Here is a 22977-nt window from a genome sequence, read left to right as displayed (position 1 = left end):
TTGCCGTGAGCGGTGGACTGACGATGCTACGAGTATACGGTCTTGCTGCGTTGCATTGCGTTCAGTTTCATTCTGTGAGTTCGACAGCTACTTGACTAAATGTTGTATTTTCGCCTTACGCGACTTGTTTCTTCTTGATCCAACTTGAGGATAAATTAATTCAAAGAATCAGATCCCATATGGTGCCTCGTTCACTCAACAAACTGGTCACACGCAGTGCATACTTTCGCTTGGCAAAACCGAAACCAGCTTTCCTCACGCAGTGTTTACTTTCGCTTGGCAAAACCGAAACAAGCTTTCCTCTTGAAAATTGAACAGTCCGCATGTCCGCTTCATTGTCAAAAACGATCGGACCCTTGACCACTTCTTCTGTATGTTAATCGGACCTGTGTCCTGCTGGGGTTAAAGCTACAGGTCCTGGGGAAATTGGATCGGTCAGAGACCGGAGACCGACTAAAATATACATCACTGAAAGGTATTACCACTTCCAAAAAATAAGGATCTTACAGACCCAAACAACTTTAGACCTATTTCCCTCTTACCTGTTCTATCTAATCCCTTAGAAAAGCACATACAAAAACACCTACTGGCATATATGGAACAAATGAATCTGTTTCATCCTTTTCAGTCTGGATTCCGCTCTAAGCATTCCTGCCACACCGCCTTAAGCTCTTTATGCGAGACTTGGCTGTCAGCAATAAACAAAGCAGAAATAACGGGAGCGTTGTTTTTGGACTTTAAGAAAGCCTTTGACCTAGTAGATCACTCACTACTACTAAAGAAATTAAAGTGCTATTTAAAAGACGACTCAGCCTGTGCCTTTTTTGAATCGTATCCATTAACTGTAAAACTTCGTCAAACGAGTTTGTCAGGAGTGGTGTCCCTCAAGGGTCTGTATTAGGACCTATCTTGTTCTGTATTTATATAAATGATCTACCCCTTCATGTGTCCGATGAAAAAGTTAGATGTGAGTTCTTCGCGGATGACTCTTCTGTTCACACCAGTCAAAAATCTTTGGAATCCGTCAACTCTTCTCTTCAAACAAGTGTGGATGAAATCACTGAGTGGTGCGTTTCTAATGCAATGATCATTCATCCGATTAAAACAAAGAGTATGGTGATAACCACGAAACAAAAACACCAATTAAGTCCTTTACAATTACAACTGTCAGTTGGTTCAACTCAAGTGCAGCAAGTTAGGGAACATAGATTATTGGGTGTTACCATTGATCAAAAGTTGAAATGGCAAACTCATTTGAGTAATATTTGCAAACTAGTATCAACAAATTTGTACCTGTTATCAAAATTAAGGCATTACGCAGATTCTGCAGAACTCAAAATGTTCTATTACGCCCACATATTGCCTCATATAAACTTCGCATCGACACTTTGGGATAACTGCAGTGATGTTCATTTAAAAAGACTCAATTCCCTGCATCGCCGAGCTGCAAAACTTATTCTGCATGATTTGAATAGGTCCACGGATGATAAACTAAAGCTCTTGAATGTCCTCCCCTTGAAAGATCAGTTGACGTTAAACAAGGCTGTGTTCATGTATACAATTCTAAATGACGACTGTCCTAAACATTTGCAATCACATTTCAAACATGCCACAAAAAGATATGGGTCCCAAAAAATCATCCCTCCTATACCTCGCATAGACCTCTACAAATCGAGCTTAGCCTTCTCGGGAGCGTTTCTCTGGAACTCCTTCCCCCAACAGATAAGAAATGCAACTTCAGTGAAAATGTTTAAGAGACAGTCACGTTCACACATCATTCGTGAATGAAATGTCTTGTTCCATTGATATGTAAACATGTGAAATAATTCCTAACAAGGATTATTTCTTATTTTACACAGACTGTCTGCTGTGGCATTTAGCTTATCATTCAAGAGGTGACTAAACCAAAAGGGACACAACTGCACTTATTATTTTGACATGTATTTCAGTGGGTTACTTCCCTTGACTTAAATTAACTACTTGTTGTCATGTTCTGGTAATTGCAATTATCAAGTTATAAAATAGAAGTAGTGATGAGAAAATTATTAGAAGTATCTGAAAGTCATTGGTTACATTTAAGGAATATTTAGATGTTGAAATTATATTTTTAACTATGAAGATATATTACTTATGATGAAACCACCTTCCGACTTTTTGAGTTCCCATGTCTGGAAGTGGGGTTTCTCTCTTTTTGATGGCATGATGTTCTGAGAGAGATGGCACCGGCTTCGGGTGGCTAGAACATGGGGATTAAAGTGCTCCTAATTCAGGGGCACTTTTCCTACCTCCCCTTCAGAGCTGCCATGCTTTGTTAAGTGTTTTAGTTTATGTGTTTATCCTCAAGTGTTAGTGAAAGTGAAGAAAAGGTAATAAATGTTTAAAAGTAAATTACAGTGTGTTGCCTTGACGACTGTGTGGTAGAGAAAGTTGTTTTGAATGTTGATGTCGTGAAAAGTAAAACTCAGTCTTTGTAGAGTAGACTTTTTTCTAAGAAATCTCTTTTCCCGAACCCGACCTTATGTCCACTTAATACATTCCGGCGAAGTGACAAGGTTTAAATAAAATTGGCAATACGACTACTTGTAGTATTGGCAAGGTTTACATTTTGGCGCCCAATAAGGGACTGAGATAGTGAGAGAGAAAAAAGTAAAGACTGGAATAGTGGAAAATAAATGAATCAATTGTTTTTGTTTCAACTATTTTTTGTAATTTTAACTGTAAGATAAGGGTAAGAGGAAAACACATAACTAAGCATGATGGAAAGGCGAGAGACGAGGAGAGAGCGACAGGATGCTGGAGAGCGACAGCTGAGCCGATGCAGAGGAGAGAGGACGAAGAGAGATGAGCTGGATGACACCGCTGAGACGACACTGTTGCCAGGAAGAAAATCACCGATTTCAGTGACCTTGGGTGCTGTGGATTTTTGACCAGATGTGACTGACTTTTTTAGTCATGTTGTGGAGAGTTACCACATTTAGTGGCTTGGTTTATTTTGGGTGGTGATAATTCTTTCATCATAAATGGACGCTCGAAAGTATAGTTTTGATTTGATCTAGTTGTACTTGGTCGCGATATAATCCTAACAAAACTTTTTGTCTATTTTTCCATGTTCTCACAGTTTTGGTATTGTGATCTGAACCGAGTTTTCTTGTCAGGACGATTCCTGCCTTGAGTTTCACTATATGTTTGAACACTTCAGTCATTGGGTGCTACAGTATTTTTTGTCACAGGAGTTGCGGTGATTTTTGTTTTGTCAATTTGTGATTGTATGACAAATAGGAGTGTCTTATTATTGTAATAGCTGTTGGCATACTGGAGTCATGTTGAAAAAATGTTGTTCGGAGTGAATAGGAACATTTTTTGATTTTTGGAAATGTTTGCCTGTTACTGCACTATATGAACTCCATTATAGAAAATTGTCTGGGCCTCTAAATAGTTCAGTACTTGAAGGTCATCGGGTTTTTGGGTTTAACTCCGTTGCTACCGTTCCCACTCTTTTTGTTAACTCTGGAAGCTTCAAGATGTTGATTGTTTATCTTTTTGAGGCATGGAAATGATAAGTGTTAACAACTTGTTCATTTCTACAGTTAATTCAAGTTGATTTGTCATTAATTTGAAAATTGCATAATTGTTGTGTGGAGTAGAAGAAGATTGAAGTATTTGTTTTATGTGGATTGTTGATGGTTGTAAGAAATGGAACATAGGAATTGTATTGAGATAAGGGGAATCACCACGCGAACTGAGATTATTAGTCTGCACAGTTGCTTTGTTAACTGTCAGCTTTTGAGAGATGTAATTCCGAGTGGTTACTGGTTACATCAAGAGTAATTTGAGACATCAAGTGAATGTCTTAGATTTTCTGTAAGGTGATTATGCTTAAAGCTAGTCACTAAATGGATGAAGTATAGTTTCGATTGACTCTGCTTGTAGCTGTGTCTGAATTAGTCTTAACATAACTTCTTGTCCATTATTGAGGAATTTTGTTATCACAGACAAGTGGGGCTGTGGTTTAGACAATATTTCTGGTTGGGTTGGATTCCATATATCATGTATTACGTGATATGATATTCCTATTGTATTCCATTCTTCAATCATAACAAGTGCATTGCATTGTTTTAGTATTGTGTTGTATTATGTGTTATGTTCTTTTTATATTTAGTCAAGTTTTGACTAAATATTTTAACATCGAGGGGGAATCGAAACGAGGGTCGTGGTGTATGTGTGTGTGTATGTGTGTGTGTATGTGTGTGTGTGTGTGTGTGTGTGTGCGTGCGTGCGTGTAGAGCGATTCAGACCAAACTACTGGACCGATCTTTATGAAATTTGACATGAGAGTTCCTGGGATTGATATCCCCATACGTTTTTTTCATTTTTTTGATAAATGTCTTTGATGACGTCATATCCGGCTTTTCGTGAAAGTTGAGGCGGCACTGTCACGCCCTCATTTTTCAACCAAATTGATTGAAATTTTGGTCAAGTAATCTTCGACAAAGCCCGGACTTCGGTATTGCATTTCAGCTTGGTGGCTTAAAAATTAATTAATGACTTTGGTCATTAAAAATCTGAAAATTGTAAAAAAAATATTTCTTTTATAAAACGATCCAAATTTACGTTTATCTTATTCTCCATTATTTGCTGATTCCAAAAACATATAAATATGTTATATTCGGATTAAAAACAAGCTCTGAAAATTAAATATATAAAAATTATTATCAAAATTAAATTGTCGAAATCAATTTAAAAACACTTTCATCTTATTCCTTGTCGGTTCCTGATTCCAAAAACATATAGATATGATATGTTTGGATTATAAACACGCTCAGAAAGTTAAAACGAAGAGAGGTACAGAAAAGCGTGCTGTCCTTCTTAGCGCAACTACTACCCCGCTCTTCTTGTCAATTTCACTGCCTTTGCCATGAGCGGTGGACTGACGATGCTACGAGTATACGGTCTTGCTGAAAAATGGCATTGCGTTCAGTTTCATTCTGTGAGTTCGACAGCTACTTGACTAAATATTGTATTTTCGCCTTACGCGACTTGTTGTTTTGTTCTATGGTGTTTCTTTGACTTTGTGACAAGTGGAAGAGACAGATATTTTGATCGTCACGATATAACCTTCGTGGTTGAAAACTACGTTAAACACCAAATAAAGAAATAAAGAAAGATATTTTGAAAACAGGGATTTGCAAACAAGTTGCAATGGACTTTGGAACTGGGAAAAACAAACAAGAAGGTTTGGACTGCCGAGTGCAGTATAATGTGTTTTTGTCATTGTGAAATTCATTGAAGCAGTGCAGAGGTAGTGTGGGTGTGTCTTGAGAGTCGAGTCAATGAATGTAGCTAAGCTGTGCCGGCGCACTTAGTTATATTTCTAATTGATTTGTATGTCTTGTGACAAGAGTGTGGTATTGGTTATGACGCATGGACGCATGTTGATTTTTCTAAATATTCACTGTTGAAATAATGATTATTATGGTTTAACCTTGTTAAAAGTACTTTGTCTTGATTGGGTGTTGAGATGAGGCACTGGAAAAAGTTTTTGTGGATTCATGGTGAAAGGGAGATAATTTGGGTGTTGGTCAATTCTGGAAACTTAGAAGATTGACAGTAGGGTGTCATGTGTACCGGTTTAAACTTTTTCTAGTTTTTTTTATGCCAAGTGTTGATCGTCTTCCTTTTCAATTTCGTTGATAAACCTTGGGTTTATTGGTTTGACTGTCGTCTTAGTTGGAGTGAGAGTTGGAAATTGTTTTGTTGGCTATGTGCGTTTCTGGAATATGAAAGTTCATAACTAAACAGCTAATGGGATTAGGCCAAAAAAAAATTGTCTGTTTCTGGTAACATGGCTAAAAAAAATAGGGTCAGTAGGTCGGGATTTTTTTTTTTTTTTTTTTTTTTTTTTTTTTTTTTTTTTTTTACCCCAAATGTAGACCAATAAAACTAACTTTAAAAATCGCGCAAAGAGACTGGATTCACTATACATAGAGACAAGACACTCAACACATTTACAAATCGTCAGCGGACTTTCGTTTTCACACGTTTTTGTTGTTCATTTTCTCACCCTGTCCTTTACCACCAAAAAAAATTTTTAAAAATTTTGGAGTTTGGAAAAAAAAAGTTTAGGGTCGGCGCCAAAATTTAGGGTCGGTCGGGTGACCAGAAACAGACAATTTTTTTTTGTGGCCTTACTCAATATTGAGAAACATTTTGAGAAGACAGTACTGTATTCTTTTAGTTAGATTTGAGTCGTAGACATGCACCGGTTGTCTTTTAAGACACTTTTTGTTAACACATGAGAAATTAGCCATGTCGAGTTGAGATATTCAACGACAATGTTTTTAAGTTTTTGAAATGTTTACATGATTACTAGTGTTAGTAATAAGGAAACATTTTCTTTGGAGGGGTGTATGTAAACATGTGAAATAATTCCTAACAAGGATTATTTCTTATTTTACACAGACTGTCTGCTGTGGCATTTAGCCTATCATTCAAGAGGTGACCAAACTAAAAGGGACACAACTACGCTTATTATTTTGACATGTATTTCAGTGGGTTACTTCCCTTGACTTAAATTGGCTACTTGTTGTCATGTTCTGGTAATTGCAATTATCAAGTTATAAAATAGAAGTAGTGATGAGAAAATTATCAGAAGTATCTGAAAGTCATTGGTTACATTTAAGGAATATTTAGATGTTGAAATTATATTTTTAACTATGAAGATATATTACTTATGATGAAACCACCTTCCAACTTTTTGAGTTCCCATGTCTGGAAGTGGGGTTTCTCTCTTTTTTGATGGCATGATGTTCAGAGAGAGATGGCACCGGCTTCGGGTGGCTAGAACATGGGGATTAAAGTGCTCCTAATTCAGGGGCACTTTTCCTACCTCCCCTTCAGAGCTGCCATGCTTTGTTAAGTGTTTTAGTTTAGCTAAAGTGCCTCTAGTGTTAGTGAAAGTGAAGAAAAGGTAATAAATGTTTAAAAGTAAATTACAGTGTGTTGCCTTGACGACTGTGTAGTAGTGAAAGTTGTTTGAGTGTTGATGTCGTGAAAAGTAAAACTCAGTATTTGTAGAGTAGACTTTTTTCTAAGAAATCTCTTTTCCCGAACCCGACCTTATGTCCACTTAATACATTCCGGCGAAGTGACAAGGTTTAAATAAAATTGGCAATACGACTACTTGTAGTATTGGCAAGGTTTACATTTTTGGTTCTAGCCACCCGAAGCCGGTGCCATCTCTCTCAGAACATCATGCCATCAAAAAAGAGAGAAACCCCACTTCCAGACATGAGAACTCAAAAAGTTGGAAGGTGGTTTCATCATAAGTAATATATCTTCATAGTTAAAAATATAATTTCAACATCTAAATATTCCTTAAATGTAACCAATGACTTTCAGATACTTCTAATAATTTTCTCATCACTACTTCTATTTTATAACTTGATAATTGCAATTACCAGAACATGACAACAAGTAGTTAATTTAAGTCAAGGGAAGTAACCCACTGAAATACATGTCAAAATACTAAGCGTAGTTGTGTCCCTTTTAGTTTAGTCACCTCTAGAATGATAAGCTAAATGCCACAGCAGACAGTCTGTGTAAAATAAGAAATAATCCTTGTTAGGAATTATTTCACATGTTTACAGTTATTTTGTTAAACATTGTGTACTAGTGTTAACGGATGTGTAGCTTATCGGAGCAACTTTATTCCCAAATGAACGGTATAACTATGCCAATGTAATTTTGTAATTTTTGAGTTCTCCTTATGTAATTCCTTAAATGCACATTGTGGTGCATTCTATACAATGTATTTCTGTATTTTATATGATTGAATTTATATTTTTAATGTGCGTCTGTCTTTATGTGTTGTATAAAGGACAGGTTGGAAGAATAGGTTTTGCCTAAAACCTTTATCCTTTTGTAATAAAGTTCTGAGTCTGAGTCTCTCTCTCTCTCTCTCTCTCTCTCTCTCTCTCTCTCTCTCTCTCCCTCTCTCTCTCTCTCCCTCTCTCTCTCTCTCTCTCTCTCTCTCTCTCCCCCCTCTCTCTCCCTCTCTAAGTCGATATATTTCTCTGGTGGACGTGTTGAACTGCCAAATATTAGATTGTTTTCAATGTCTGTTACGACAGCCGCCATGTTTTTTCGTCATCAATACTATTCATCTACTCCACTAAGGAAGAGCGTGTCTTAAAACCGACTACTCGCGAAAGTCATCAGTGTAAAATTATGGCCCACAAAATAAAGCTTCACATTTTGTTTAAGGGCTTATTTTATTTGCCCTTATTTTTAAGAGGGCACATTTTGTGTCCCATGTTTTAATAAGGCCTTCTTTTTGTGGGCCACAAACTGTATTTGTGCCCCACATTTTGTGCCCCATATTTTATGGGGCACATTTTGCGTTTGTGGTCCACAAACATAAGCCCAGAACGAGTGGGATTAATGACATCGAATGCCAAGGATATGTATGTGTGTGGGTATGTGTGTGTGTGTGTGTGTGTGTGTGTGTGCGTGTGTGTGTATGTGTGTGTGTTGTGTGTGTGTTGTGTGTGTGGTGTGTGTGTTGTGTGTGTGGTCGAAGCTGGCATTCTTTGATTTATCGTGTGTTCACTCAACGGAAAAGTGTCATTGACAAACCTTGAAATTTTCTGCTGGTGCTTTTGTTTTTTTTTAAGAATCCTGGTGACACTTCGTTGTGCTAACGATATCTAGTCTCTGCTTACATCGCGTTCATCTGAACAGACTTCCTTCTGGCGTTCATAATTCTACTGCTAATAGTGTTTGTGGCAGAGAAGTGATAAGAAGACTGTTACTGACGACACATTTTCCGTGCCGATCGGCTTTTCTACTTGTTTTTTCCCCTTACTTCGTTTACCGTGCGTTTTTAGTAGTTTAATTTGTTTTGCTTTTTATTATTCTACGAGATAATACTCACTAATATTCTTTTGTAGAGATTATTTTTGTTGTGTTTTGTTCATTTTATGACTATGTCTATGAATTTCTGGCCCGTGAAAGATGGTCTCAGAATTGGGCATTTAAATATAAATCATGCCATAAATAAGCTGGATGAGGTAGCAACTGTTCTACTCACTTCAGGCAAATATGTTCACATTTTTGGTCTCTCTGAGTCAAGATTAAACAGTAACATCACGGATGCGGAAGTTAAGATTGAAGGATATAATGTCGTACGTCGAGACCCTACATCAACACGAGAAACTGGTTTGCTAGTTTATATTCACGAGTCTTTATCATTTCATAGACTTCATCACTTAGAGCAGCATTCAGTTGAAACAATATGGCTAGAATTAAAATTGCCTAAATCAGCGCCAATCTTGATAGGTTTCTGCTACAGGAATCCAGCTGAACATATTAACTGGTTCGATAATTTTGATGATATGATGGACGCTGTCAGTCTTGAATCCAGAGAAATTATACTTTTGGGGGATTTTAATCTTGATTTAGTGAAACCCAACAAATGCTGGATGGAAAAGTTATCCCTGCATAATTTACAACAGTTAGTAACGATTCCAACAAGAGTTACAGCTACCTCATCTACGCTTATAGACCATATCTGTGTGTCAACTCGAGCTAACATTATTGAAACCTCAGTTCCAAGTTTTAGCTGTAGCGATCATTTTCCAGTGTGCCTCACGTGGTCGAAAAAAGGGGTTAGAATCCCAAAACGAAAACATAAATTTATAACATATAGGTTATTTTCAAAACTTGATCAAGATTCATACCTTTCGGAACTCAGTTGTACAAATTTTTCAATGATTTATAATTATACTGACCCCGACGAAGCATTTGATTTATGGTACAACTTGTTTATAAAAGTGTATGATAAACATGCACCATTTCGAACCTCTCGTGTGCAGCAACATCCCAAACCTAAGTGGCTTACAGGCGACATGCAACGTGCGATTGATTACCGCGATTTTCTTAAACGTAAAGGAAAAGAAGAAGAATACAGAAAACAGAGAAACAAAGTAACGTCCATGAAACGTGCAGCTCGTAGAAAGTATTACCGTGAGCTCGCTGCATCCAGTTCAAAACAAAACTCAAAAGCCATCTGGAAGGTGATCAACCAATTATCTCGTAAAGATACAGTAAAATTTTCCGTTATTGATATACCTGCTGATGATCTGAACATTCATTTATATTTAGTCAAGTTTTGACTAAATATTCTAATATCGAGGGGGAATCGAAACGAGGGTCGTGGTGTATGTGTGTCTGTCTGTCTGTGCGTGTGTGTGTGTGTGTAGAGCGATTCAGACTAAACTACTGGACCGATCTTTATGAAATTTGACATGAGAGTTCCTGGGTATGAAATCCCCGAACGTTTTTTTTCATTTTTTTGATAAATGTCTTTGATAACGTCATATCCGGCTTTTCGTGAAAGTTGAGGCAGCACTGTCACGCCCTCATTTTTCAACCAAATTGGTTGAAATTTTGGTCAAGTAATCTTCGACGAAGCCCGGACTTCGGTATTGCATTTCAGCTTGGTGGCTTAAAAATTAATTAATGACTTTGGTCATTAAAAATCTGAAAATTGTAAAAAAGAAAAAAAATGTATAAAACGATCCAAATTTACGTTTATCTTATTTTCCATCATTTGCTGATTCCAAAAACATATAAATATGTTATATTTGGATTAAAAACAAGCTCTGAAAATTAAATATATAAAAATTATTATCAAAATTAAATTGTCCAAATCAATTTAAAAACACTTTCATCTTATTCCTTGTCGGTTCCTGATTCCAAAAACATATAGATATGATATGTTTGGATTAAAAACACGCTCAGAAAGTTAAAACAAAGAGAGGTACAGAAAAGCGTGCTATCCTTCTTAGCGCAACTACTACGCCGCTCTTCTTGTCAATTTCACTGCCTATGCCGTGAGCGGTTGGACTACGAGTATACGGTCTTGCTGCGTTGCATTGCGTTCAGTTTCATTCTGTGAGTTCGACAGCTACTTGACTAAATATTGTATTTTCGCCTTACGCGACTTGTTTTACTTCTATTGTTGACAAAGTAATTACAACTGATAGATCAAAACAGAATAATCTGGACAAGTTGAAACAGTTTTGTGATTCAAAAAATATTACCCATAATTTAGACATTCCTCTGCTATCTGTTAGCGAAGTCTTCCATTATCTGTTGTGCTTAAAACAAACAGGTACTCGTGGTTTGGATAATCTTGATGGGAAAATTCTGAAGTTGTCTGCCCCTTTTATTGCAGAATCCCTATAATTTGTGCCTTGACAAATCCTACTTTCCCAACAAATGAAAGGAGGCGAAAGTAATCCCGCTATTTAAATCAGGTAGTTCTTCTGACCCCGCCAATTACAGACCAATCTCAATTCTTCCTGTTTTATCAAAACCACTTGAAAACCACATATTTACACACTTGACCACTCATTTGAAAAAATACGATTTTATACATTCCAACCAGTTAGGTTTTAGAGAAAATCATTCGTGCCACACAGCATTAACAAACCTTCTTGAAAGTTGGCTTAGTAGCATTAAAAATAATCAACTCTGTGGTGTCCTATTCATCGATTTTGCTAAAGCTTTCGACGTTATTAATCATGAATTACTATTAAGAAAATTAGTTGAATATAGAATGTCACCGCAAACCTTATGCCTGCTCTCCTCTTTCTTAGCCGGGCGAGAGCAGTCTGTCTGCGTTAATTCAACCGTATCCAGCAAAAGACCTGTGTTATACGGGGGGTTCCCCAGGGTTCTGTCCTTGGACCACTACTCTTTTCCCTGTATATTAATGATCTTCCTCTTATTAATAATGATGACTGCGAACTCTTTGCTGACGATACGACCATTCACACTCCTGATACAAAATTAGACAAAGTGTATTCATCGTTGCAGAACAGTGTAGATAATCTCATTCATTGGACGGAATATAACCACATGAGTCTTCACCCTAAAAAGACCAAATACATGTTAATAACAACAAGACAAAAGAGACAAAACATACAAAACAATCCTCATTCCATATTAATTGGTAACGACGCAATAGAGGAGGTTGGAGATCATAACGTTTTGGGAGTAAATATCGATAATAATTTGTTTTGGGCCCACCATGTTCGGTCGTTATATAAACCAATGTCGAGAAACATATATCAGTTAAATAGAATTAAACACTTTCTAGATCAGCACTCAAGGCTATTATACTTTAACGCATATATACAAACCATCACAGATTATTGTTCGACCATCTGGGACTCTGCCAGTGCTAATATTTTAAAACATGGGCGAGCGCTAATACTAATTTTACTGAAACAATCCAGTCTTGTATTTGATGATTATAAGAAACTTAAGATTCTCCCATTAAAAGAAAGATTTAAATTAAATGAAGGCGTGCTCCTTCACAAAATACTTTCCGGCCGTGCACCACGAACTTTCGTTGCAAACTTTAAAGTCAAACCAAACCGAAAGTTTAACGTCCCAATTCCAAGGATAGATCTCTTCAAGTCAAGCTTAGCCTATTCTGGTAGCGTCCTGTGGAATTCTCTCCCGGAATTTGTGAGAGTCCCAATGAGTCTCAATACTTTCAAAAAACACCTTTCACTGTATTTAATGTTAAATTACGAAAAATCACAGTGATGGAAGACTTCGTTTAGTTATATTTTCATTTGTCCAAAGCATAAATGTTTATTATATCGACACAAAAACACTCATGCATGTGTATTCAGCATTGTTTTCACTACGTTACATATATTTGTGTATAATATGTAATATGTAAATATTCATATGTTGTTGTTTTTCTCTACCTTTTTTTCTACGTGAATATCCGTGTAAATATGTGATTAGATTAGTCCCCTCTCTGGGCGAGGGCTGGTTGAAAAAAAGCTCGTTGTATTGCTTATGCCACAACCCTCGAAAAATAAAATTTGATTTGATTTGATTTGATCTCTCTCTTTCATTCGTCGTCGTCTGTTTCTGTTACTGAAGCCTTAGAGAATGATGATACATATTTTGATAAATTAACCTTATATCAATATATTTGAGAAAACGGGTGTATGGGAGAGAGACAGTAAGATTTTCATTTGTCATACTGAGACTGTGGTATGGCTGGTTTAATTAGCACATCAAGGTTGTGCTTCCTTTGAAAAACAACCTGGTCAGCGCATCGCAGGTAATTCTTTTTTTTTAAAAATATTTTTGAGAGATTTGTTTTTAGTAACCATGGTTGTCTTCCTGTATGATGGTGTTATGTCATCGTAGATGAACCGTCGCGATATAACCTTGAACGGTTGAAAACGACGTTAAACACCAAATAAAGAAAGAAAGATCGTAAATGAAAGTGAAGGTGTATATAGTGAACACAAATCAGACTTAAACGGTCCGTTGACAGGGCAGTGAATACTACTGACTGGATTGGAGACACTGTGAGGTCGTCTAGGGCAATGTATCTGACGAAACCATTTATAGCACCGATGCCGTGATTGTGCAAAGCTACAGCTCTGTAGTTTTTGGACGCGTCCCCATTTCTCTTCTGTACAGCAAACATCGTCCCCAAATAACTGTTTTTCTAAAAATCACGCTGGAGGTTGCATTTTATGTAATAACCTCCTGAAATGAGTTTTCACACTTTATAATGTCATTTAACGCTCATTGAAGTTTTAAGAAACTTTCTAACACGTAAAACATTCATAGATACGAACTGCAGACACTGACGTTGTTGTCCTTGCCATTTATTTCGCTGAAAAGTGGCATGGTAATGAGCTGTGGGTATCATTTGGTTCGGGGAAGCATTTTCACCACATTGCTGCACACAAGATTGCTGGTAGTCTTCCGCCTGAGAAGGCGAATGCCTTGTCAGTTTTCCACGCATTAACAGGATGTGACACCGTGTCTTTTTTCTCGTCAAAGGGCAAGACAACAGCATGGACAACTTGGGCAGCTTTTCCAGAAGTAACTTCAGCTTTCTTTGAACTTGCTGCAATGAGAAAACCTTCCAGTGATTGCATCAGTAAGAAAATATTGAACAGTTTGTTGTCTTGATGTATGAGAAGAACAGCACATCGTCAACAGTCAATGAAGCAAGGCAACGCTTGTTCTCTCAGAAGTGCTGTTCCATTGAGAACATTCCTCCCAACTCCGATGCTCTGCATCAGCATGTTCCCCGCGCTGCCTACCAAGCAGGGTTTGTATGGGAGCAATCTCTGGAGAATGCTCCCTCTCTACCTTCTCCAAAGGACTGGGGTTGGACCAAAGAAGAAAAAGAGGGGTGGAAGCCCTTGTGGACCACTTTGTGCCAGGCTGAAGATTCCTGTTACAAACTGATTCGCTGTGGATGCAAAAAAGGCTGCAAGGCAAGGTACAAATGTGGAGCTGCAGGTCTTCAGTGCACCGCCCTTTGCAACTGTGGCGGGGACAGAGGGGAAGAGGAACAGCTCCAAGCGTCAGCTGCAAGTTCTGTGAGTTGTCAAACATTCCTTTGGTACACTGACGATTCAAATAGTGTTATGTTCAGGTGTTTGTTGGAAAACAGTGTGTGTTTTTTTTAATCCTTTTTGACACTTACAAAATACATTAATTCATGATTTTGTATATTTTGGATGTTGATCGGGATTTAAAAAAAATGGTTTTGCATACATGTACTCCGTCGCGATATAACCTTGAATTGTTGAAAACGACGTTAAACACCAAATAAAGAAAGAAAGATACATGTACTAATAAAAAGAGACTTTTTTTGTGTGTGCTTATGGAAATATAATATTTTTTTGCAGGACTAGTTTTCTGTAAAAAACACACACACACACACACACACACACACACACACACACACACACACACACACACACACACACATACACACACACACACACACACACACACACAGTGACACACACACATACACACACACACACACAAATGTGATGTGGATTTTGAAATGTACATGTAAAGTTTTGCTTAGCTTTAACCATCCTTTTACATTTGTACTTGTGAAGGACGAAATGAGGGGTTGATATTTTGTTGTAAGAGGCAAACGTCTTTCGCTCCCGGTAGTGATGACCTATATTTCAGCAAAATTAGGTCATATGAGATATATGAACTTGTCAAAGATAATCAAAAGGTTACAGACTATTGCAGGAATTTATTTGGTTAACTGTAATAGATATTACCTCGTGACCAGAAAAAAAAGCATTTATTGATCCCTGTGACTGTGACAGAATGGTTGGAGACTGTCGAGGGCACACCGTGTGACCTACTTTTGAAGGGTCAGTACCCTGTGTTGTCAATGAATACGCTTACCTCTAATGAAATATATTAATCTACATGCTTTTTATATTTAGTCAAGTTTTGACTAAATATTTTAACATAGAGGGGGGAATCGAGACGAGGGTCGTGGTGTATGTGTGTGTGTGTGTGTGTGTCTGTGTGTCTGTGTGTGTGTGTAGAGCGATTCAGACTAAACTACTGGACCGATCTTTATGAAATTTGACATGAGAGTTCCTGGGTATGATATCCCCATACTTTTATTTCAATTTTTTGATAAATGTCTTTGATGACGACATATCCGGCTTTTCGTGAAAGTTGAGGCGGCACTGTCACGCTCTCATTTTTCAACCAAATTGGTTGAAATTTTGGTCAAGTAATCTTCGACAAAGGCCGGGGTTTGGTATTGCATTTCAGCTTGGTGGCTTTAAAACTAATGAGTGAGTTTGGTCATTAAAAATCTGAAAATTGTAAAAAAAAATTTGTTTTATAAAACGATTCAAATTTACGTACATCTTATTCTTTATCATTTTCTGATTCCAAAAATATATAAATATGTTATATTTGGATTAAAAACAAGCTCTGAAAATTAAAAATATAAAAATTATTATCAAAATTAAATTGTCCAAATCAATTTAAAAACACCTTCATCTTATTCCTTGTCGGTTCCTGATTCCAAACACATATAGATATAATGGGAACGTCCCACTAGTCCGAGGGTTCACTAGTCCGAGGGTTCACAAGTCCGAGGGTTCACTAGTCCGAGGGTTCACTAGTCCGAGGGTTTACTATAGACGCTTGATTTTTCCAGTTCGTCCCACTAGTCCGAGGGTTCACTAGTCCGAGGGTTCACTAGTTTAGGGTTTACTACAGACGCTTGATTTTCCAGTTATTATACCGCCCCTTAAAAGGCGGTATATAGGTTTCACTGTGTCTGTCTGTCTCTCTGTGTGTGTGTGTGTGTGTGTATGTGTGTGTGTGTGTGTGTAGGTGGTTTTACCGACAAATGGGGACGATTGTCACTGGAGAGCAATCAAATGGGGACGCTTCCGACAAACGGGGACGTCCCCATTTGTCGGCCCGTGCGACCCCATTTGACTGGATTTGAGCAGATTGAGCGACCCCATTTGACTGCTTCCTAGCATCCCTGTGGACAAACGGACTGGATTTTCACACAGATTCATACACATATTTTAGCTCTGCACTTTTTGGTCTGCTCAACTAAACCATGTGATTTTTATCATGTGACTTCAAATGACTTTACAGTAACTGCTTTCATCAGAATTCAGTTTCTATTCAAATGCAGTTAAACTAAAACATTTATTTGAATTAAAGAAAACAAAAGTTATTGCATTTAATATATTTTATTCAGAATATTTTGAAAGAGTTCTGATTATTTGATCACGGTTTTTTTTGTATTAAAACAAAAACAAACACAGAAACATATACATTCCTGTAAAAAAAAAATGATTACAATTATTTTGTTATGAGATTTATTTTAGGTTAATTCGAAGTGTTGTAAAATAATAATAATAATGGTCATTTCTATAGCGCTTTCGAACACACAAAGCGCTTTACAAAAGCAATAACAACATCATTACCAGAATGACGCCATTGACGGAATAGAACACAATCATAATCACTTTACAACAAAAACCAAAAACAAAACATAAATGTTACAAAAATCCAGAGGCTCTTACAGGAACGAACTCTCAATATACACAACAATTATGATGCACACACACACACACACACACACACACACACACCCACACATGTCCACACACACACGCACACACACACACACACACACACACACACACACACACACACACACACACACACACACACAGTAAACATTGTTCATCCGAAAAGTGCACATTCACAGGGTCGCGACAACTACATCATCATAGAATGCTTCTCTGAAGAGGTGAGTCTTGAGATTTGCTTTGAAAGAAGGCAGAGATGGACTGAGACGTAGAGACAAAGGGAGTTTGTTCCAGATATGATCAGCTGCGACTGAAAGACAGCGGCCACCATGATCGTCCCTCTGATACTTAGGAGCTTTGACAAATTTATTTTGGGAGGCAGAGCGGACAACCCTTTCAGGATTGTTTTTCTGCACGAGATCGGACAGGTACTGTGGAGCCGTGCCCGCTGCAATTTGATAGAAAATGCAGCAGATCTTGTATTTAATTCTTTGTTCCACTGGAAGCCAATGTAGCTGTTGTGTCTTTGTCATTTGTTGGTTTGTGCAGTGCAGTTGTTTTGTCAGTTATTCTTCTCTTCATTTGTTCTATCGTCTTTCTTCTTCTTTTTTTGTGTGTGTATTTTTGTGTTTTTGTGCCTGAAGAAGACCCTTAGGTCGAAACGTCGCTGTTATTCGTTCCGTGTTCGTCATTTTAACGTGAGTACATTGCTTTTTGGTCTCTTTATTGTTCCCTCTCACGTCCAGTCGCCATTGTTTAATACATGTTTTAATGTGTTTTGTATAATCCGGAAGCAGGAGTTTAAAACCTATGTATTCTTCTTCTTCTGCGTTCGATGTTTAAAACCTATGTATATATTAAGGGAAAAGTCTGGGTTGTGGCACTCGATCACTAGGTGGGGCACTGCCCTTCGCTCCCTGTTACCCGAGTTCCAATCCTCGTGGTAAGGCGTCCGCCCCGTGATCGGGAGGTCGTGGGTTCGAACCCCGGCCGGGTCATACCTAAGACTTTAAAATTGGCAATCTAGTGGCTGCTCCGCCTGGCGTCTGGCATTATGGGGTTAGTGCTAGGACTGGTTGGTCAGGTGTCAGAATAATGTGACTGGGTGAGACATGAAGCCTGTGCTGCGACTTCTGTCTTGTGTGTGGCGCACGTTATATGTCAAAAGCAGCACCGCCCTGATATGGCCCTTCGTGGTCGGCTGGGCGTTAAGCAAACAAACAAACAAACCCGAGTGCCAACAACAATAGGATGAGCATCAGAAGCGAAGATAAAGAGGGAATTTTTTTCTCTGCGCGCGCGCCAGCAAGCAGGATGTCTCAGAACTGAAGCGGTAATAGTATGATCTAATTACAGGCGATGGGTTTATGGGTCATGTGATTATATATATGAAGTCTTCTATCGCGCGCGTATCTCCAGACTCGGACTCAAGGCGCAGGAATCTATTTATGCCGTGTGAGATGGAATTTTTTACACAATACATCATGCATTCACATCGACCAGCAGATCGCAGCCATTTCGGCGCATATCCTACTTTTCACGGCCTATTATTCCAAGTCACACGGGTATTTTGGTGGACATTGTTTTATCTATGCCTATACAATTTTGCCAGGAAAGACCCTTTTGTCAATCGTGGGATCTTTAACGTGCACACCCCAATGTAGTGTACACGAAGGGACCTCGGTTTTTCGTCTCATCCGAAAGACTAGCACTTGAACCCACCACCTAGGTTAGGAAAGGGGGGAGAAAATTGCTAACGCCCTGACCCAGGGTCGAACTCGCAACCTCTCGCTTCCGAGCGCAAGTGCGTTACCACTCGGCCACCCAGTCCACGTGATGTGGGGGCGGAGCCAAACATTGGTTGATACTTACTGTGTTGACATTAGTTCATTGGCCCCGCCCCAACATCATATGACTTACTAATCCATGGGCTATCATTGGTTCATGTTTTTGGCGCTAAACTATCTGACAGGTAAAGAACTATTTTGATGTGACACGTTATTACTTGGTGCAAATACGCGCAGTGTTTAAAACCACTTGGCGGACAGAACTGTGCATTCTCACAATTCGACACTTACTACATCCATAATAACCACACCGTTGATCAATCGCTGAGAAATGGCACAAATGACAGTTGGGGAAAACATTCAGAAGTTGGAATGATCTTACTGAACGGCTGGCAGACTTTTCCAGAAAGAACGATTTGGTGTACGTGGTCAAATACAGTCGTGCTGTTCAACTTGCGAACAAGAATTCAAAACAGCCCTTTCCAGACGAACTGAAGTATGCATACGCAAAACTTGTGTGCAAGTACTCAGGAAAAGGACGACTCACAGGCCGAGGTGCGAAGAGGAGCAATGGGTAAGCGGATTAATATTTAGTTGCTATACTTCTTATGCGTTCTTGTCACAGATAGTAACTCGTATGAATGTTTAATTTTAATATTTTTTTTTTTTTTTTTTTTTAGGTTTACAATGTTTCAACATTCATTCCAGTATCGACTGACATTTTAACGAGTGCGGAAAGTCTGTCTGTCTGTCTGTCTGTCTGTCTGTCTGTCTGTCTCTCTGTCTCTCTCTCTCTCTCTCTCTCTCTCTCTCTCTCTCTCTCTCTCTCTCTCTCTCTCTCTCTCTCTCTCTGCGCGCACTTCTTCTTCTTCTTCTTTGTCGGACAGATTTTTCACACAAATGACCAGGAAACCAGATTACGTAAGCCGTGTCAGCTGTACCCTTTGTAAAAGTCAGCGTAGCTCGAGAACGGCATTGAAATATTTTCGGTGTTCTTTACCTTGCCCAAGAAGCAGAGCATAAGAGTATACGTCACACACTCGAGTCAAGGACGTCGTAAAATGGCCCTCGGTCAAGTTTTCACCGAGAACCATTTTATGATGTCCTTAACAATTATGTGTTAGTCGGCTTAGAATATGCGCGCAGGTTTCAAAGTTTTGATCCATTCGATTATCTCAACAGACATCCTTTGATTGTAAAGTTGAATGCGGGCACATGATGGTTGAAAATACTTAACTTGAAAGTTTCCCGCTGTGGTAGATTTTTATGGTGGTTGTCACACAGGCAGCGACGGCTTTACTGGTCGGACCCAGTTGTGCGTTACCTCGCTTTTGCCTTTAATGACTGACTGACTGGCTGACTTTGGGGATTAACGTCCTCTGAGGTAACTAGGATCTATTTGGGAACATTTACTGTGATACTGTAAGAGGAGCAAGAAAAGAAAAGAAAAATGATGATGATGATGATGATGATGATGATGATGATGATGATGATGATGATGATGATGATGATGATGATGATGATGATGATGATGATGATAGAAAGAGAGAAAGAAAGAGAATAGTGAGAGAGAGGGGAGAGAGAGAAAAAGAGAGAGGGGGAGAGAGAGGGAGAGAGGGAGAGAGAGAGAGGGGGAGAGAGAGAGAGAGAGAGAGAGAGAGAGAGAGAGAGAGAGAGAGAGAGAGAGAGAGAGAGAGAGAGAGAGAGAGAGAGAGAGAGATTTAGAACCGACTCCAGACGATGGGAAATGCTGTAAAGATACATTTGACGTAAAGCGAGTGACGCAATTTCACTAGATTTTTTCGAACTTTGATCATTTAGATTCCAAGTGAGCGGGTCGGCATTGCACACTCAGAGGATGGGCGGTGCTTTGCTATTCCGTGAAGCACCCACCGACAAAACTAGCTTTTCTGTACTTTTTTTTTTTAGATAAAGAGAGTATTATCTCGCAGCATTTGAAGTGTCATTCTTTAGAATAAATCACGTTGGTATTGTTGATTTAAATTTGTACTTTGTCTTGTCAATGTTTTGCTTGATAAACAAAAAGGGTCCCTGCTTAAACGTTATAACATTTAGAGGGTCACCTAGAATCCGTCCTGATTGGTCAAAAATCCATATGAGGCACTGAACTGGTACTAAAATAAAATAATGTGCTGACAAATTTAAGCTTCTTTTTTAATACAGTAACAGGATAGATTTCTCCCCCGAAAACTACAGAAAATTGGCCATTTTGACCTCCATAATGTAACATCTTACAAGTAAGTGTAGTTGGACCTGTCTTTAACGACAGTTTGAAACGAGTTGTTATCGCAATTAAAGAAAGCCGCCGTTGGCTACTCGGGTGGTGTCTTATCGCTTTCAAGAGTATGTCAAGAGGTGTGTATGGGGTGCGCTCAAGCGCAGAAGACAACGTGATTGCATTCGGCTAACTCAGAGCCGTCCCGCCCGCCTGGTACGTTTAGCAGTCGGTATAACGAGATGGTAGTGTATGAATTTTATTTATTGGTGATGTAGAGATAGTACAATGTCATTAAAAAAAATAAATTCAAAACAAACATGAGTTTAAAGGTTGTGAAAGACAGGTTGTGAACGTTAGTTTGACCGAAACTGGCAGCCGCAAACACATAATAACAAACAATCAATATTATGATAGATTCTGGATAAATAATGTATTATAATGTGCATCTTGTAGGTGATTGTGCTTTTAATAATTTTCAGATTTGTTTTCCCTGTTAATGCTGATGCCACAGTACTAGTTGATTTTTATAGGGAGAAAATGGTTTTGTTTTAAAATGTTCATTATGTACATTGCTTTGTAATTTTGTTAACACATTAATTTTGTGAAACGCCCAGAACCATGTCAGGATTTGCAATACATAACAAAACTTTATTATTGTTTTATCTTTTTATATTTAGTCAAGTTTTGACTAAATATTTTAACATCGAGGGGGAATCGAAACGAGGGTCGTGGTGTATGTGCGTGTGTGCATGTGTGTGTGTGTGTGTAGAGCGATTCAGACTAAACTACTGGACCGATCTTTATGAAATTTGACATGAGAGTTCCTGGGTATGAAATCCCCGAAAAAATTTTTCATTTTTTTGATAAATGTCTTTGATGACGTCATATCCGGCTTTTTGTGAAAGTTGAGGCGGCACTGTCACGCCCTCATTTTTCAACCAAATTGGTTGACATTTTGGTCAAGTAATCTTCGACGAAGCCCGGACTTCGGTATTGCATTTCAGCTTGGTGGCTTAAAAATTAATTAATGACTTTGGTCATTAAAAATCGGAAAATTGTAAAAAAAAATAAAAATGTATAAAACGATCCAAATTAACGTTCATCTTATTTTCCATCATTTGCTGATTCCAAAAACATATAAATATGTTATATTTGGATTAAAAACAAGCTCTGAAAAATAAATATATAAAAATTATGATCAAAATTAAATTGTCCAAATCAATTTTAAAATACTTTCATCTTATTCCTTGTCGGTTCCTGATTCCAAAAACATATAGATATGATATGTTTGGATTAAAAACACGCTCAGAAAGTTAAAACAAAGAGAGGTACAGAAAAGCGTGCTATCTTTCTTAGCGCAACTACTACCCCGCTCTTCTTGTCAATTTCACTGCCTTTGCCATGAGCGGTGGACTGACGATGCTACGAGTATACGGTCTTGCTGAAAAATGGCATTGCGTTTAGTTTCATTCTGTGAGTTCGACAGCTACTTGACTAAATATTGTATTTTCGCCTTACGCGACTTGTTTATGATTACTATTACCATTATCAGTATATAAGAGGGACCACGGTTATACCCAAACTGCAATTTAAACAAAATTAATGTTGAAGAAATCAAAAATACATCGAACACATTTCACGCTTTGATTTAACTTATGTTTCCAGCTCGTCACAGACACAGCCTAAGTGCGAAGGCCTGTCTTGAAGCAGAAACGCTTTTGGTGTTCTAGTCGCTTCACACTTTAAGTCAAGTGTCATTCAGTCCGTCTCTCACAATATCACACCTATCCGCGAAAATAGGCAATAGGCCATGATGGGCCATATGTCAGGGAACAGAAGTAGCTCGCTGACTGTCTGATTTTTTTCCCGAGATTTTATTACCTCTCTGGGCCATAAGATGTGGACTACCTTGGGATGGGACAATAAAGTAATGAGAGAGAAAAATCTAATATATTCCTTGACTTTGGGGTAGCGCGACTCTGTTGCAGCTAACTTTCATGTGGGA

Source organism: Littorina saxatilis, linkage group LG17 (assembly GCF_037325665.1).
Source record: "Littorina saxatilis isolate snail1 linkage group LG17, US_GU_Lsax_2.0, whole genome shotgun sequence".
Taxonomy (NCBI): domain Eukaryota; kingdom Metazoa; phylum Mollusca; class Gastropoda; order Littorinimorpha; family Littorinidae; genus Littorina; species Littorina saxatilis.
The sequence above is the reverse complement of the archived record's forward strand: the minus strand, read 5'-3'. Positions refer to the sequence as shown.